Source organism: Lagenorhynchus albirostris, chromosome X, assembly GCF_949774975.1.
Source record: "Lagenorhynchus albirostris chromosome X, mLagAlb1.1, whole genome shotgun sequence".
Classification (NCBI taxonomy): domain Eukaryota; kingdom Metazoa; phylum Chordata; class Mammalia; order Artiodactyla; family Delphinidae; genus Lagenorhynchus; species Lagenorhynchus albirostris.
Genome location: NC_083116.1, coordinates 26,462,233 through 26,476,445, shown reverse-complemented (window position 1 = coordinate 26,476,445; position 14,213 = coordinate 26,462,233). Strand labels below are relative to the sequence as shown.

General features: G+C 34.2%; 1 long non-coding RNA gene across 2 annotated transcripts in view; it reads right to left on the bottom strand.

The window, feature by feature from the left end:
* The window catches only part of LOC132513840 (uncharacterized), a 359,574-nt gene that overhangs the window by 176,506 nt on the left and 168,855 nt on the right, over positions 1 to 14,213 (bottom strand). For both annotated transcript variants that reach the window (XR_009538551.1, XR_009538552.1), the window contains exon 2: positions 1,008 to 1,081. This is a non-coding gene — a long non-coding RNA (uncharacterized LOC132513840). The remainder of the gene's footprint in view (positions 1 to 1,007; positions 1,082 to 14,213) is intronic.

The window sequence follows — 14,213 nt, the reverse complement described above, 5'->3', positions numbered from 1 at the left end:
AATGTATACAACTGTGAACTGAAGCAGCAAAAGCTTAAGGTTCAGTCCTCCCAAATAGTAGATGTATCAGTTACTACTATGTCTCCAAAATGTCTATCTGCATCAAAATTTAATGAAAACATGCAACTATCTACATTATTTCTGATTTAGACTTGAGTTAGAATCAATCTCCCTGTATTAGTTTTCTAAGACTGGATATCTGAAAGAACAGAAATATATTTTCTGACAGTCCAAGATTGAAATGTCATCAGTGTGGTTTAATACTGAGGCTTCTCTTCTTGATTTGTAGATGGCTGTCTTTTCCCTTTGTCTTCACATGGGGTCTTCCCTTTGTGCATGTCTATGTTCTAATCTCCTCTTCTCATAAGGAGACCAGTTATATTGGATTAGAGGCCACCCTAATAACCTTATTTAACCTTAATTACCCCTTTAAAGGTGCTATCTCTAAATACAGTCACATTCTAAAGTACCGGGGGTTATAACTTCAACATATGAATTGGTGGGGGGACACAATTCACCCCATAAAATTCCTAAATAAGCTAAAAGTAAGAAACATATACAGGAATTTATACTGAGCCATTAAATGTGACACATAGATTCAAGCCTGGAAATATTTAAGCATCTTCGCTTTAATATATCTGGCATCAACAAGTGTTAGCCTCCCTGTCACAATGAGCCATCAGCTTGCAGAATGTCTCTGGCATGAATCCAAACACACAGACCTTTAGATTTCATGGAACAATTCATTCACTTATAAAGATGAGGACTAATTCATAAACATCTTGTGGAAAGCTGAAGGCAAAATGATATTTATTCTTTAGTTGATCAAAATTTTCCTTCATGATTTTGGGAACTTGGGGGAAAATCTCTCTTTGAAGCAGAATCAGAAACCTGTTCTTTCTCTTGTAATACTAACTATAATAGGTACAAGTTATACCCTCAACTTATAAGAAATTTTCCAAGAAACAGATGATATTGAAAGCTTTTCATAATTTTTTTTCACATACCTTTAAAATGTGTTGTTCAATTCTAGATGGTTATTCTATTTAAACTGCACCTCTTGCTTGGCTTCATAGCAAACCTAGGGGCAGGACAGGAATAAAGATGTAGAGAATGAACTTGAGGACACTTGGAGGGGAAAGGGTAAGCTGGGACGAAGTGAGAGAGTATCACTGACATATATACACTACCAAATATGTAAATTTTTGATTTATAATAATCACTTGAAAATATGATTCCAAGTAATCTTCAAGAGTGCTTTACCATTCATTTATATCCTCATTCAACATTAAACAAATATTTTGGGGGCAGCTATCTTACATTTTTGTGCTAAGATCTGGAGGGTACAGATGTGAATAAGTCATGCTCTTGTCCTCATGAAGCTCACAGTTTAATGAGAGACCCAAATAATGAAATATGTGCTATGATAAACATAAGATCACAACGTTATAGGGGCAGGGAAGAGAAATTGATTAGCTTTGCCTGAGGGAAGTGGGGAAAGTTTCACAGAGGGTAGTATGTTTTATCTACATCTTAAAAATGTAGAAGAGGGGAGAAAATTCACTCCAATGAGGGCAAATAGTGTGTAAAACACTATGTTACTAGGGAAGTTGCAAATGATTTTATAAGCTAATGGTGAATGATGGAGCCCAAAAATGTAGACTAGATTCACATCATTCAGAACTTTGTACACTGTACTGAGGTGTTTAAATTTTATTCTAGAATCAAAGAAGGGTTTTATCTGTGATGTGTTATGATTATATTTGTGTTCTAGATTCCAAAACTGAGCCCCTGATCTTCCCCAACTCCAAATTTGTTTCTTACAGTCTTTCCCTATCTCAGTTAACTCCATCCTTCCAGATATACAAGGCTAGAATCCTTGAAGTTATGTTTGTATCACTTTTTCTCTCATGCCCCACATCCTGTCAGGAAACCATCTAAGTTCTATCTTAAAATTATATCCACAATGTGAACACTTCTTACTCTCTTTCACTGCTACCAAGTTCACCATCATGTATTTCCTGGATTATTAAAATAGCCTATTAACTTGTGCCCCTGCTTCCACTTTCCCCCAGCCTTTCACAACCAGATTTGTTCTCAACATAGAAGTCAGAGCAATTGGGTTAAAATATTCAGATTATGTTACTCTTTTGCTCAAATCTGACCACTGACTTCTACAGGGGAGCAAAATTCGCCACCCCAAAATGTATCTCTTTGGCATGACGATTAATTTAGGCTGATAATTTTTAAGGCCCAAACAACTCAGGAAGAATCTTTGACCTTCCCCCACTAACTGCCTAAGTGAATGTAGATAGAGGACCTGTTCCAGGAAGGGTTACCACCATAGATAACTAAACTATGAACTAGGTATGGTAAATGGGGATGAACCTAGCAAGGTCTATTTGTTAAAATTCCTCTCTCTGTCCCATTGTCTCTGCATGGCCCAGCAAACATTTGTTTACCAAACATTTGCTTTTCCATCTCCATGTGCATTGCCTTCCTCCCCTTTGAAGCCCTGAACCACATCCCCCAACATCTTCTTTTGTTTTTAGATGAAGATGGTATTTAGGGTGAGGGTTTCAGCCATGTTGATGAATTATCAGTTTTCCTGGGTCTCTCCCACGTATCCATGTTATTAACCTTTTGTGTGATTTTCTACTGTTAACCTGTCTTATGTTAGCTTAATTCCTAGACCAGCCAGAAGAACTTAGAAGGGTAGAGGAAAACTTCTTCCTCCCTGACACTTCCCATCTTACTTAGAGTAAAAGTCAAAGTCCTAAACGAAGTCCTAAACTGCAGTTTCAATGAACTGCAAAGTCCTAAACAATCTAGGTCTCTTTTAGTTTTTTAACCTAATTGGTAACTATCCCTCCTCCCCTATTTTCTCTTCCCCATATACATTGGCCTCCTTGCTGTTCCTAGAACATGCCACACACATTCCCACCTCAGGGCCTTTGCAGTTGCTCTTTCCTCTCCCTGGAATGCTCTTCCCATTGATATCTACGTGAGTTTTTCTCTCACCCCCTTCATTCAAAAATCACTTAAGTAATATAAGCCCTAAACAACTATTTGAAATTTCACTCCATCCTTCAATACTATTGTTCTTTCTTCCGTCTTGAATATTTTCCCCATGGCACTTATCACCTTATGGTATACTATACCATTTACTTATTTAGATCATTTATTATTTGTTTATTCCCACTAGAGTATGATCTCCATGAGGCCAAAGGTTTTCTTTGTTTGCTTGCTTTTATCTTTGCATGTAACATAATTCCTAGAATGGTGCCTGATATAGGAAGAGCTTAATAAATATTTGTGGAAAGTTGAATGAGACTCTAGAGAATAGTGTGAATTGAGTAGAAAGAATCAGTGAGAAAAATTTTTGCAGTACTCCACAATGTTTGCATTAATAACCATTTATTGAGCTAAACATCTACCATGTATTCCACATTTTTTCTAGTTTCTTTGAAGAGTAGGAATATATGAGAAATCTCTGTATTATGTGAAATATTAAATTAGTTTCTGCCAAACTGCATGCCTATTACTTCAGGATATCTTACTTCCTGACACTGCAATCACCATTTTCAAATCTTCTAATCACATTCAATTTAACTTCCAGTTTTATCACTTTTGTTTCTTTGCTGTATACTCACCTCTGTTGGTCAATTCCCTTTTTGGATTATCCATTTTTATAAAATGTTACATGGGTTTATCATTGGGAGACAGGAGGTAGCACAACTACACATTTTGCTGTCTGTGCATGAAATGAATAACAGATACATAGTGACCAATCAACAAAAAATGTTGAAAGATATGGCATGATTAATAACTGATCATAATGTGCATCTTATTTACATAGTGATCTGTGGGATGAAGAGCTAGCAGCAAAGTTTGCACTTTATGCAATTACTCATAGTTAATATAACACAGTAACAAATTTAAATTGTCATTTAGAGCTGCTGTTACTTAAACTGTGAGTAACCAGAATATAAGCATATCAGATCCTTGCAAAGCAAGGGCTCTCCATGTGTATATGTATTTGAATATGCACGTGTGTGTGTGACTGTATGTCTGTATGTGTACTCCATAAAAGCACTATAGACATACATATGGAATATTATGCAATTTTAGTTGTTTTAAATTTTACAAAACGATTGTCGTGCTGTATTAAATTTTGTGAGTTTTTTTTTTACCTACATCATATATTACAATTGTATAAAGTACATAAATCTGTTTCCAAGTTCTCTACCCTATTCTGCTTTCTTTACCTATACCAAATACCACACATTCTTAATTACAATAGTTTCATATTAAGTTCTGATGTCTGGTAAGGCAAGTGCCCCTTCCTTGTTTTCTTAACCCATTATTCTTACTTAGAAATTTTAGGATCGTCTTATTAAATTCTAAGGAACAAAGACTGCTGGTATTTTTATTCAAATGCACTGAATATGTAGTTCAACTTTAGGGGAATATGACATGTTTACTATACTAATACTTTTCCTATGTAAGCATAGTATATCTTTCTACTCATAAATCCTAACATTTGGGTTGTTAAAACTATTCTTAAGACCATTTAATAATGTTTCCTTTAGAAATCATACACACCCTTTTGTTGGATTTTTTCCAGATACTCTATATTCTGTGACATTATTATAAAAGGTATTTTATTATTAATTACATTTTCTACTTATTTTAAAATCAATTTTAGTAACATATGTTTCCAATAAAAGTTGTCATATTTTTTCAAATATATTGGCAAATTGTTGTTCATAACAGATCTTTGATTCTTTTAATAGAGTTATTTGTAGTAAAATGTTATTTTGTTGTTAATATCATCTAACTATAGTGTCTCAATTATTTGGGGCCAACATTGCCACCATTTTGTCTATTTAAGTATTATTTTAGTTTGTTTAAGATATATTATAGATTACTAAATTAAATATCACATGAAAATTAGCTGAAAAAACTATAGTATTATGTCTGTGCTCTGCTCTTTTTTTTTTTTTTTCTTTAACAGCAAAAGTCTCTCTTCTGGAAGTGACTTTTGCTTTTTATTGGGTGACTTATTTATTTACTTATTTATTTATGGTTGTGTTGCGTCTTCATTGCTGCGCATGGGCTTTCTCTAGCTGCGGCAAGCAGGGGCTACTATTCATTGTGGTGTGCGGGCTTCTCATTGTGGTGGCTTCTCTTGTTGTGGAGCATGGGCTCTAGACTAATGAGCTTTAGTAGTTGTGGCACACGGGCTTCAATAGTTGTGGCACGTGGGCTCAGTAGTTGTGGCTTGCAAGCTCTAGAGCACAGGCTCAGTAGTTGTGGCGCACAGGCTTAATTGTTTCGCAGCATGTGGGATCTTCCCAGACCAGGGCTCAAACCTGTGTCCCCTGCAATGGCAGGTGGATTCTTAACCACTGCACCACCAGGGAAGTCCATTTGCTTAGTTTTTAAATGTCTTCCTAAATGTGATATCTTCCTACTAACATTAACTAATATACATTTAGGACATCTACATTATTACATTTCGGACAAGGTTATCATTAACAGTAGTAGATATACATTCATTTTTTTAAAAATCTTGCTGACAATTTCAAATATTTTGGATGACTTAAAATAGCTGATTAGGTCTTTATTATTTTTTATCACATAATTGGCTGATGGAGAGGTTCTGTTAGCCATAGGAAAATTGTCATTTTCTGTGTTTCAGTTATGTTTGCATTATTAGTATTATCTTTAGCTTGCAGATTCGTTTTTTTTTCATAATTCACTAACTGCATTGCACTGAAGACAAATGAGAGAGTATCAGTGTCAACTCTCTGCCCTGTAAAGAAGGATGAAGTGTGTTCTAGGCCAAGGGTATATCTGCAAAGTCCCTAGGCTGGAAAAGCACAAAATGTGTTCTATGAAATAAGCAGAAGTCAGTGTGTAGAGAGTTAGGAGAAACCGCTATCAGGAAAGGTGTTAGGAGCAAGTCTTTTCTCCTAATAAGAATATATTTGTCCTCAGGGATCTCATATTAGTGTTTGGCAAAAGCCTGGAAAGAGAGGATATTTTGATCTACAGCCTTACTAATCATCCCCTTAATAATGCTATGTATATCCCATTCCTTTGCAAAATTTGGGAAACAAGTACATAAATCCTATCTAGCAACTTCTGTAACACAGAATACAAAATTTCTCCTGGTTCCTTTATTCCTTGAGGTGAAAATTAAGATATTAAATGGATGTAATAATGCCTACTCTGTAGAACAAAACAGGCGGAAATAATTAGCCAAGGTAAGTTTTCCTGCAGCGATCAGTACATCATAAGGGACCTAAAATAATCCACCAGAAATTTAAGTCTCCTCCTTTCAAAACTTTCCTCCACAATGACATCTGCAAAGAAGGATTCTGGCATGAGCAATTTCTGGCAGTAGTTAATGTAGATTGAAGTAGCAGAAATAGAAACCATGAAAATTGAATGGAATATAGGTATAATCATCCAGGAAGATGATAATGAAGCTTGTATTAGGCTCAAGGCAATAAGAAAATAGCAAAGAATCAGATTCCTGACAGAATAGTAAACTACCATCAATTGCTGGCTTTATACCATGAACCAAACATAGAAATTCCAAAACCAATCAACAAACAAAACCCCAAAATGCCAGAGGTGTCTTAATAAATCTGTTCAATTAATACCACCTGTGAGAATTCTGTAGCATGATAGAAGTTAACTGTGTCCTAAGTTGGGAACGGGTGGCAGAGAGAGGAAAAGTAGCTTATAATAGTTGAGGCTGGAACAATGGGTAGAAGATAAGAGTTTTGTTTAGTTTTGCTTTTTAATGTCTGTCCTTTTTATCTCTCCCGCATATCCTTTGGCAGACAATTAGCGTCCCTGTCATCATTGCAAGAAAGAAAAATAGTCGGTAGGGAGGCAGTATTTCCAATATGGTGGATTAAAAGCTTGATAAATTCTCCCCATAGAAAGCATCAATTAAACTGGATAAAATCATGGGAAACAACCACTGCTGAGCTCTGTAAGTCAACAAAAGCATGAAACAAATTGAGAAGTGTTTATGCAAGAAAAAATACCAAAGCTTGGATAAGAACTGTGAGTGGAAATATGTATCATTCTTGCCCAGGCCTTCTCCTATATTCCTCCCATAGCTCAGTTGGCTCAGGAGTTCTACCAAAGCTCTCTATGAGAGCAAAGTTGCTAGGTTTCATGACTTACCGTGACCTCATCAGAAACAATGAATGCCAGAACACAGTGAAATGACATATTCAAAAGGGCTAAAGGAATAAAATTGTCAACCAGATATCTATACAGCAATATATAAAAAGGGTAATACATCCTGAACAAATGGGAGTTTATTGCAAGAATGTTGGGTTGGTTTAAAACTCAAATGTAAATCAAAGTAAGTCAACACATTAATAAACAAAAAACCCTGTATAATCATTCTCAATAGATGCAGAAAAAACACTGGACAGAATATAACAGCCATTCCAGACAAAAACTTACAGCAAACTAGGAATAGAAGGGAACTTTCTCAACCTGATAAGTGCCCTTTATGAAAAACTTTCATCTAACCTCATACTTAATGGTGAAAGATAGAATGTTTTTCCCCTAAGATCAGGAATAATACAAGGATACATGCTCTCACCACTTCTATTTAACATTGTAATGGAGGTTCTAGACGGTGCAATCAAGCATGAAAAATAAATAAATGTCATCCAGCTTGCAAAAGAAAAAAAATTGTCTTTATTTTTAGATGACATGGTCACTTATGTAGAAAATCTAATAGAATTTACAGAAAAGCTATTGGAACTAATAAGTGAGCTTAGCAAGACTGAAGGATAAAAGGTCATATACAAAAATTATTTGTTTTTCTATACACTAGCAAAGAACAAGTGGCCATTGAAATTTAAAATATACCATTTACAGTTGCATCAAAAAATAAATATTTGGTGATGACTCAGACAAAAGATGTGAAATACATGTACAAAGAAAAGTGAAAAACATTGTTGAGATAAATTAAAGAATGCCTAAATAAGTGGAGATATACACCTTGTTTACAGTTTGGAAGACTCAATATTGTTAAGACGTTAATTCCAAATCTATCTATAGGTTCATCACAATCCCACACAAAATATCAACAGGCTTTTGTTGTAAAAAATGGCAAGCTGATTCTAAAATGTATACAGAAATGCAAGGAACTAGAATTGTGAAAAAAGAGTTGTGAAAAAGAAAAAGTTTGAGGAATAACACAACCTCATTTAAAGACGTTATAAAGCTACAGTGACAAATGTAGTGGGATATTTAAATATTGACAAAGGGATCAGTGGAACAGAGTAGAAAGACAGAAAGAGACACATATTTAATTAATTTTTGACAAAGATACAAAGACAGTTCAGTGGAAAAAGAATCAACAAATGCTGCTGGAACAACTGGATAACTATATGCAAAAATAAACTTCTATCCATAACCCACACCATATATAAAAATTAACTAAAAATGAATCACAGATCTAAATATAAAAATTTATAATGTTTTTAGAAAAATTATAGAAAAAAATTTGTGATCTTTAGTTAGGTAAAGATTTCTTAGACATGATATCTAAAGCACAAGTTATAAAAAAATTGATAAATTGGAATTCATTAAAATTTAAAAGTCTTATTCCAGAAAATATACCTATAACAGAACGAAAAACACCCCCAGACTGAGAGAAAATATTTGCGTATCATAGTTAATATGCAGAATATATAAATACCTCTCAAAACTTATTAAGAAAACCACAACTCAATAAATAAAGGGACAAAAGATTAGAACAGATTCTTCTCAAAAGAAGATATCTGGATGACAAAATAAGCACATGATAGTCCTAATGACTATCACTAGTCATTAAGAAATGCAAACTAAAACTACAGTGAGATAACTATAAACACCTATTAAAATAGCTAAAATTGAAAAGACTGACCATACCAACTGTTAGGATGCAGAACAAACAGAACTCTCATATACGGTTCATGGGAAAGTAAATGGCAGCCACCTTGGAAAACATTTAGGGGGTTTCTTAAAAAGTTAAACATATACCTACCATATTATCTAAGCATTCCACTCCAAGGCATTTACATAAGACATGTATTCCAAATGAAGCACGTGTCCATATGAAAACCTGTGTGCAAATGCTCATAGCAGCTTTATTTGTAATAATCAAATGGGAAACAACCCATATGTTCTTGAATGGATAAAAATGAACAAACAGGTATATGGATAAACATATAATGGAACATATAAAAGATATCATATAAAGGAATAATACTTCACAATAAAAAGGAATGAACTAGTGATACATGCAACAGTATGGATAAATCACAAAAAATTACACTAAGGAGGCCAGACCAAAAATGGTATAAAATATGATTTCATTTATATAAAATTCTGCAAAATGCAAACTTATCCATAGTGACAGAAAGCATATGAGTGTTTGAGAAGGTGAGAAATGGGGAAGTGGAGGAGCTAGGAATTGCGAAGGAATCCAAAGAAACTTTCAGGGTTCATGGATAAGTTGACTACCATGATTGTGGTGAAATAAAAAGGGAAGTTTATATAGATAATAGATGATAGATAGATAGTTAGATAGACACAATTTAAACATGTGCAGTTGACCTTATGCTCATTATAATTCAATAAAGTTGTAAAAAATAGTCACAGGTAAATAACACAAACTATATACAAAGGTGACATTCCAGATGTATCCAAGTTCTAATTGTGAAAAGGAAAAGTATAAAAGGGAGCAGAAACATTTTAGAAATGTATATTTTTGTCTTTAAATTAGGATTGACTTCTTCAACAAGATACAAAACAGAGATATCATAAAGCAAAATAGTAATCTATTTGACCACATAAAATTTAAAGATTTCTTTTAGTGAAGAACCCCTTGGAGGAAGTTAATAGATGAAAAATTGGGGAAATTCAGTAACAGAAGGATAGCTGGCAAACCCCCAAACACCTGGAGATTAAACAACACACTTAGAAATAGCATGTGGGTCAAAGAAGGAATCTCAAGACAAATTTTAAAATATTTTGAACTAAATGAAATTAAAAAACACAACATACCAAAGTTTGTTAGATGCAGCAAAAGCAGTGCTTAGTGGGAAATTTTTAGCATTAAATGCATGTATTAGAAAATAAGAAAGATCGGAAATCACTCATCTAATCTTCCACTTTAGGATAACTAAAAAAAGAAGAGCAAATTAAATCCAACTCCTAGCTAATGCAATAAAAAAAGGAAAGGAAATAAGAGATATCCTAATTGTAAAGGAAGAAATAAAACTGTCTTTGTTTACAGATGACATGATAGTTTATGTGGAATATCTAAGAACAGACAAAAAAAACTACTAGAACAAGAAACCTTATGCAGGTTACATGACACAAGGTTAATATACAACAGTCAATTGCTTTCCTTTATACCAGCAGTGAACAAGTGGAATTTGAAATTTAAAAAATAATACCATTTATGTTAGCATCCAAAAAAATTAAATACTTAAGTATAAGTCTAAAACATATATACGACCTATATTAGGAAAACTATAAAACTCTAATGAAAGAATCAAAGAACTATAAAAACAGAGAAATATTCTATGTTCATGGATAAGAAGACTCAATATTATCAAGATATCTGTTCTTTTCACCTTGGTATACAGATTCAATGCAATCCCAATGAAAATAACAGCTAGTTATATTTTGGATACTGACAAACTGATTCTAAAGTTTACATGGAATGGCAAAAGACCCAGAATAGCCAATATAATATTGAAGGAGAAAAACAAAGTTGGAAGAATGACACTACCTGACTTCAAGACTTACTATAAAGCTACAGTAATCAAGACATGGCAGACTCACAGATATAGAAAACAAACTTGAGGTTACCAAAGAGGAGAGATAAGGGGACAAATCAGGGGTATAGGATTAACAGATGCAAACTACTATACATAAAATATATACACAACAAGGATTTACTGTAAAGCACAGAGAATTATACCCAATATCTTGTAATAACCTATAACAGAGTATACTCTCCAAAAATACTGAAACACTATGCTGTACAGCTGAAACTAACACAATATTGTAAATCAACTATATTTCAGTTTTAAAAAAAGGACAGTGTGGTATTGGTGAAAGAATAGACATATAGATCAATGCACAGAATAGAGCCCAGAAATAGACCCATATAAATATAGTCAACTGATCTCGAGAAAGGAGCAAAGGCATTACACTGGAGAAAAGATAGTCTTTTCAATAAATGATGCTGAAATAACTGGACAGCCACACGCAAAAAAGGAATCTAGACGTAGACTTTACATCTTTCACAAATATTAACTCAAAATGGATAACAGACCTAAATGTAAAATGCAAAACTGTAAAATTTCTAGAATATAACATAGGAGAAACTCTAGATGACCTTAGATTTGATGATGACTTTTACATACAACACCAAGTTATACTCTATGAACAACTGATAAGCTGGACTACTGAAATTTAAAATTTCTGCTCTATAAAAGACACTGTCAAGAGAATGAAAAGTTAGTTCACAGACTGGGAGGAAATATTTGCAAAGATACATTGACAAAGGACTTATCTAAAATACAGAAACAACTCTTAAAACTCGATGATAAGAAAACAACCTGGTTAATAAATGGGCCAAAGACCTTAATAGACACCTCATTAAAGAAGATATACAGATGGCAAATAAGCATATGAAAAGATGCTCCATATCATTTGTCATCAAGAAAATGCAAATTAAAGCAACCATGAGGGGCTTCCCTGGTGGCGCAGTGGTTGAGAGTCCGCCTGTCAATGCAGGGGACACGGGTTCGTGACCCGGTCTGGGAAGATCCCACATGCCACGGAGCGGCTAGGCCTGTGAGCCATGGCCGCTGAGCCTGCGCGTCTGGAGCCTGTGCTCCGCAACGGGAGAGGCCACAACAGTGAGAGGCCCGCGTACCGCAAAAAAAGCAAAACAAAACAATGAGCTACCACACCTATTAGGATGACTAAAATCCAGAACATTGACAACATCAAAATTTTTTGAGGATGTGGAGCAACAGGAACTCTCATTCATTGCTGGTGGGAATGTGAAATGGCACAGCCACTTTGGAAGAGTTTGGTGGTTTCTTACAAAACTAACATACTCTTACCATACCATCTGTCAATCATGCTCCTTGGTATCTACCCAAAGGAGCTGAAAACTTATGTCCACCCAAAACTCTGCACATGAATATCTATAGCAGTTTTATTCATAATTGCCAAAACTTGGAATACTGTTAAATGCTAAAAAGAAATGATCTATCGAGCCATGAAAAATGTAGAGGAAACTTAAATACACATTACTAAGTGAAAGAAGCCAATCTTAAAAGGCTACATACTGTATGATTCATTCTGGAAAAGGCAAAAACGATGGAGACAATAGAAAGATCTATGGTTGCCAAAGGTTATCTGGGAGTAAGCGATGAATAGGTGGAGCACAAAGGATTCTTAGGGCAGTGAAACTACTCTGCATGATACCATATGGTGGACACATGTCATTATACATTTGTCTGAACCCATATAATTCACAATACCAAGAGTGAACCCTAACATAAACTATTGACTTTGGGTGACGATTTGTCAATGTACGTTCATCAGTAATAACAAATGTACCACTCTGGTGGGGGATGCTGATAATAGGGTAGGTCATGCATTTGTGGTGGCAGGGGGTATGTGGGAAATCCCTGTACCTTTTGCCCAGTACTGCTGTGAACCAAAACAGATCTAAAATTAAGTTCTATTAAAAAATTTGGAAGATAAATTTTCAATGTTAAAAGCCCACAAGGTATTATTGTATGTCTGAGATATACAATAAACTCTTGCAAATCAACAGTAAATATTTGGATTATACAACAAATAACTTGGAAAAGGCTATAAGTAGGCAAATCATAAAAGGGGAATTAAAATGGTTAACAGACATGTAAAAGTTGATTCCAACTCTATTTATCACTAGACAATTACAAATTAAAACAGCAAGATACACTGTTTTTAAAGTATACCAATAATAATGGATAAATATCAGAAAGTCTGAGAAAACCAAATATTAGCAAAAATGAAAAACATATGAAACCTCATACCCACCCAACTTGTGGGAGATAAACTGATACCAATATTCTGTTGAGTAAATTGAATTAGTAAACAAGCATACACAAAGTTTATTACTCAATCCCGCTCCCAGATTAATATCCAAGAGTAATATATGCACAGACCCATAAAAGGTCTCATGTAAAGATACACATCACTGCACTCCTTGTGGAAGTAAGTGGCAACTTAGGTTTCCATTATTTGGGGAAATAAGTAAAATTTAGTGGGTACGTACTATAGAATAGTACTATGCATCTATCAGAAGTGATGAACTAAAGGTCAAACAGCAACATAATTGATCTTTGAAATATATTATTCGTTTAAAAACCAAACTATAAAACAGTGATAATTATTGTAAATAACATTTAACTGTAAGGCATGCAAATATAAACCAGTTACAAAGAAAGAGTGGTGTTAAAGCAAGTGCCTAAAAGGAGAAAGAGAAGAATGGAAGTGAAAATCAAGGAAGGCAGGAAGAAAAGGAAAAAGAAAACAGAAGTGTAATAAAACCAAAGAAGGGTCTAACAATGATGACATTGTACCATGGACTGAAATGTATGATTGAGTTAACCTGCTGCATTTGATGTTCAGAAAACCCACACAAAAACAGATAAACAAATGAAAGGTCATATATGAAAACTTATATGAAGAACTGATAGAATCTGAATCATCCTTGTGCATTAAAAATGCCAGCTGCTAAAGATGACACTCAAGATTTGAGCCTGAGTGGCAGAACAGATGATTGATTTATGGAAAGAAAAATAATTGGAGTCTATTATAATGCTTGCATTGGATATCAGGAATTCACTAAAGATAATTTTCTGTATTATAGGTGAAGAAAACACCTTTATCATTATATTCGTCACAATGATGTGAATTTACTAAACGGAATTTCTTCAAAGGTAAGAAACTACTATTTTTCTTTGATTCTCAAGTGCCTAGCATGGTGTCTGGCAATATGAAGCACTCAAGAAGTGTTCATTGAACTGAATATAAGTTTCAAAGTCATTTGTTTTGCTTATTTTATCTGTTGGTATAACATTAAAATAATGGATCCATATTTG